The sequence below is a fragment of the Tupaia chinensis genome, unplaced genomic scaffold (genome assembly GCF_000334495.1).
Source record: "Tupaia chinensis unplaced genomic scaffold, TupChi_1.0 Scaffold000545_1, whole genome shotgun sequence".
Classification (NCBI taxonomy): domain Eukaryota; kingdom Metazoa; phylum Chordata; class Mammalia; order Scandentia; family Tupaiidae; genus Tupaia; species Tupaia belangeri.
Window position 1 is genome coordinate 1104491 of NW_006160057.1, and position 5182 is coordinate 1109672.

The window sequence follows — 5182 nt, forward strand, 5'->3', positions numbered from 1 at the left end:
GAAAAAAAAAAAAGGAAAAAAAAATATGTAAGATGAGGGCATATCTTAAATGAATAATCTAAGTCTCTACTTGAAGAAACTAGAAACAGAAGAGCACAATAAACTCAAAGAAAACAGAAGAAAGAAAATCAAAGAACAGAAATCAATTCTATTTAAAACAAAGGCAATGAAAGAAATATCTACTTCCAAAACCAAAAAAAAAAAAAAAAAAAAAAGCACTGACTAAATTGCAGTAAGAATGATGAAAGAAAGAGAGAGAATGCACATCACCACCGGCAGAAACACTAGAAACTCTTTTCACTTCATTTGATAAGGCTGTAAGACCAAAGTCAGACAAAGATGAGTTTTTTTTGTTTTATAATTAATAATGTTTTAATTTGCCAGAGGGCACATATGCTCACCAGAGAGAAACAGAAATAGAGGAAAACATGAAAAAGCACTCCTCTTGGGAATTGCTCATGCTGTAATCCCTTCTCCTCTGTTTCTCTCTCCTTTCAGGATTATGGACACACTCACACATAATACACTCGTGTGCCCACTGTGATTCTGAGACTGCTGAGTCCGGAACTTGAACTACACAGTTGGCCATGTGGGATCCATTCACCTTTTAACTACCATGCTGTTGGCTTGCCTGGAAATAAAATTATTATCAGGGGAATCACAAATTAATAATTCTTTATGTTTTCATCGTCTTATTCCCAGCCCTTAGTATGACAGCTTTGTTGGGGAAAACAGAAAGGTTGAAGAGTTTAGTGGTTGGGATCTTGGGCTCCAGATTGAGAAAGACAAAAGTTTGAGCCTGCATTTGCTACTTCATACCTATGATACCTTGGGGGAGATATTTCTCATTTCCTCATCTGCCATGCCAATTTCTTAGGGATAATACAAACATTATCTCTGGTAATACCTGGAAAGTGACTAAGCAGAGAAAGCCCTTGAATGTTAGCTTTTATTCCTTGAACGAATATAAATCTCAGTAGATATCTTTCTTTTCATAGTTCACGGCAGGTAATAAGCCCTCAGCAAAGACTGAAAATGAGTAGTGATAACTGTTGGTAATATAACAACAGCAGTTGCTTTTATTTTATTATACTATCATATGATCATAGCATAGAAATACGGCTCCCTTATGCTCAACACATAGAAAGGTCGAGGATCCACATCCTGAAGTCTCCCCGTGTGTGGCTAGACACACATGTGTGCCAGGGATCCAGGCTGCAGAGGCTGGAGGGGGATCACAGTGCGAAGACTCGGTCAAGAGTGACTGGCTCTTCTTTCCCATCTGTCTCTCTCTATTATGGGAGAAATAAATGTAATATAAAGAAAATTTATGAGTTTACAGAGATGGGCAAAACACAAACTGGTACTGTCAGATGAGACTTTAGTCACATTTTAGAAAGAGATTCTTTTTTCATTGTGAAAACATCCAAACTACTTCTCCAGTTTAATATAGATTAAAAAAAAAAACTTTACCCTCATACATATTATAAGATATCCTGTGCAAAATAAGTATATTCAGTTTTTCCCTGTCAATTAAAAAAAGCGTTTTTAAGAGTTTGCTTGTCTCTACTCCATGTCACTCCACTCAACTCAGTGCAGTCACATTTTCCTCCATCTCTTGTTTTCAGACCAAGAGTAGACATTCTCTGCTTTGTGTTTGTGGGAAGGATTGAGGTTCACCTGACTCCAAATAGCTCATCCAAAAACTCATCTTCTAGTCTTACTAGGATATTTATCCAAAAGAAAGTTGGAGGCTGCCGTGGCTGAGCTATTGGGAACATTTTCTAGAAAACGCTGTATCACAATCTTGCTGTAGCCCTTCTCCTTTCTAGAACTGCAAGAGAGCACTGAACGGCTGAATAGAAGTAGTCATCATTTGTTTAGTGTTTCTGTGCTAAGCACATGCTAAATGTTTTCTAAACATTATCTTACTTAATCTTGATAACAGCCCTAGGAAGTGAGCATTAATATTCTGTATTTACATACAGGAAACTTAAAACTTAGAGAAGTGAAAAAAGGTCTGCCTCAGTGAAGAGCAATCCTTACTACCACATTGTGGTGAGCAGCTTTGTTAAGGGATTTGGCACTTGAATGAGTTTGAAATGACTCAATTTGGTGAGGAAAGCCAGGCTCATGGACTCATAACCTTTGGTCGTGGTGTTAATCCAAGTCTTTTTCGACCCTAAGAGGCATTGCAGAAGCAACCACAGCAGAGCTTCTTTTAAAGTAGGGGCTGGTTGTCTCTGCAGAATAGAAAGCATGACGACTATGCCCTGGGCCACAGAAAACCTGCAAGCCATGTGCTCCAGTGAAAATCCAGACTTCTCAGGAGAAGTTATCTTTTCCAGATTGTACAAACTTTTGAGAGCTGGGCTTAGTCAGGTTAATGTAGTTTAACGCAAAAGCAAAGTAGGAGGGGAAAGAACGCAAAACTAATGAAGCTCAGCCTTTGATCTTACTAATCAAGGCATTTCATGAGGTTCTTTATGATCGTGTAGTACTCGGTTCCTAATGAAAATGGTTTAAGTATGATTTTACTGGAGAGATCTAAGCAGCAGCCATCTAGGGAAGCAAGCCAGATATTAGGTAACTCAAGACCACTCAGGAAATCAAAACAAAGTTACAACTCCATTAGCCAAGTGTAATGTTTTTGGAGGGAAGGCAAAGGGGCCCAGGTAGCCAGAAATTTTCCCTGCCTTCATTATCCCCAGGGAAAATATCAAGTATATAGCACGTTCTGGGGCATCCTAACCTCTATTCTTAACCCTTATACACACAGCTACAAGTCTTTTACCACCTTTGCACACTAGCACTCAGCTGTTTACCTTTTAATAATTTGCTTTTCCACTCTTGGCAGAATCTTCCTTACCAGATGGACACTTCATTGAGTGTACATGTTCTGGAAGGAAGGAAATGTCTCGTGGGATGTGTCTGATGGAAAACAAAGATGTCCAGTGTATTACTCTACATTTCAATCGCACTTCGTATTTGCAGAGGGCTTTATCATAATGTTTTATTAGTGATTGCATACAATAGCCCAATGAGGGAGATGTTTGAAAAAAAAAAAAATGATGCATATTCAAGCTAAGCAATTTGCTCCAGCCCACACAGCAAGGATTAGGAATTCCAGACTCAAAGTTACATGTTTTCAGAGCCACACTTGTGTTAGTTTCTCTGAGGTGGCAGCTATGATTATACAAGCCCAAACTGAAATTGAATAGCAACTTAAGGGAGTACTCTACATATCCAAGCCAAATATAAATTTTTACAAGATGAAATAAAGATATCATAATGGAATGGCCATGAGAGTGGTTTGCCACCACCTCCTTTATTCGTGCGATCACGTGTCCTTCTGGTTCTCCCAGGGAATAATTCATGTATTTTTATTCCATTTATCCCCTCAGTTTCAATATTAATAAATAAACAATGTTAATAAATCGCAAATTAATTGTTCTCTCTCTTCTAAATTATTTGTTCCATTTATTCATTCATTGATCTGTTACCTATTTCTTGTATCTACTTCAGTCAAAGGGAGCTTGACAAAGAGATGACTAAAACATAGAGCTTCTTTTTGTGTAGGTCACGAGGTACCAAGACACGGCCATATAAGAAAGAATTCCAAAATCCCACAATAGATATGGTAAAGATTGCGGCGTTAATCATTGCACAGAAGCACTTTGCCCTGACAAAAACTTTGAAGTCAGACACAGAATCATGGGAAAAAATACGCTTGATTCTAATTCTTACATTTCCAGTTTGTCACTCAAGCACTCATATATCAGGTGATTCATTATTTAGTACTTACTGGGTTCAAATCTGGAGTGACAACACAAAACGGTAAGTGTAAAACTTACCTCTGACCACAAGCACTTTAACATACAGGCAAGCAGCATGTGCAATTTCATCAAACTAAAAGTTACCTCCATCGTACTGATATTTGCCACTCTTTATCATCTAGTTAACTATTTCTAACCTCCCACTTTCAGTATTTTCTCCTTGTTTTGCTTATTTTGTATGATGCTAGTAAAAAATAAAATAAATAAAAGAAGCAGTTTTCAGAAAGGTTACTTCCATAATGGAAATCTAGCTTCAGATCCACTAGTTATTTTCTCAATAGCTAAAAGCAAGTTCCAGGATCTCGTGATTTACCACCTTATTCCCCCTGTGGGAACTATTAACAGTATTGGTATTGGCCCAGAAGTTGGCATGGTGGTTAGGGTGCTGGACTCCCACATGACTGACCACGGTTCAAGTACCGGACCTAAAGGCTTGAAACATACCAAGAGCACGTGAGTGTGTTCCCAAAATCCCAGGAGGAGAATGGGAGAAGATTGTGATATGGCCATTCCCCCAGAGGCTGATTTCTCACTTGCCCTCTCACTATCTCTCTCTGTCTCTCTCCAGTGAACTCACATGACCTATGGCAAAAACCTTAAAAAAAAAAAAAAACTATCAGGAGTTTTATGAGCATCAAATTATAAGGATGCTATTATTAAAAAAAAGTTTATATTTTCAAACTATAGGCTACCCACCATGTGAATAATGGTTAGATTATTTTTATATTTTAACTATGATATATTTATTTTACATTAAAAATAAGTTATTTATAAATATGCAAATAAAAGAATTATCAAATTCACTTCAAATAAGATAGAATATAACATTTTTAATAAGAGTGTATTTATTTTATGTACTCCAAATAATTTGTACAGTACTAGGGACTGTAAGAAGGCTTTGACGATTAGATTTTAATTTGCCAAGTCTAGAAATAAAGAAACATCTCCCTATTTTTGCAATAAGATAGTTTGCACAAAAAGCAGTTTTGTATCTTCCTAATTTCATAGAACTAGTTAAACATAGAGATGGAATTAGAGTCAACGTCTGCCGAGTTCTCATGCATCACACTTTATTTGTTACCCAGGACTAATTTTTTACTGGAGGCAAATTATTTATTTCTTAATAGGCTGAGGTACACAAGATCCCATCTGTATGATATGTGATCCAATAGGTTTCATTTCTCTGCTGTTCTGCTTACTTAACTCCATAAGGTACAACAGATGGAGTAGGAAACTTGTTGGCACCAAGAACAAGTGATTTTCATAGAACAGACGTGGGAACTTATATCTCTTTATAGAGTTCCAGAAGCCTACACCACCTCTTCCTAGAAACTCCATCCACTGCC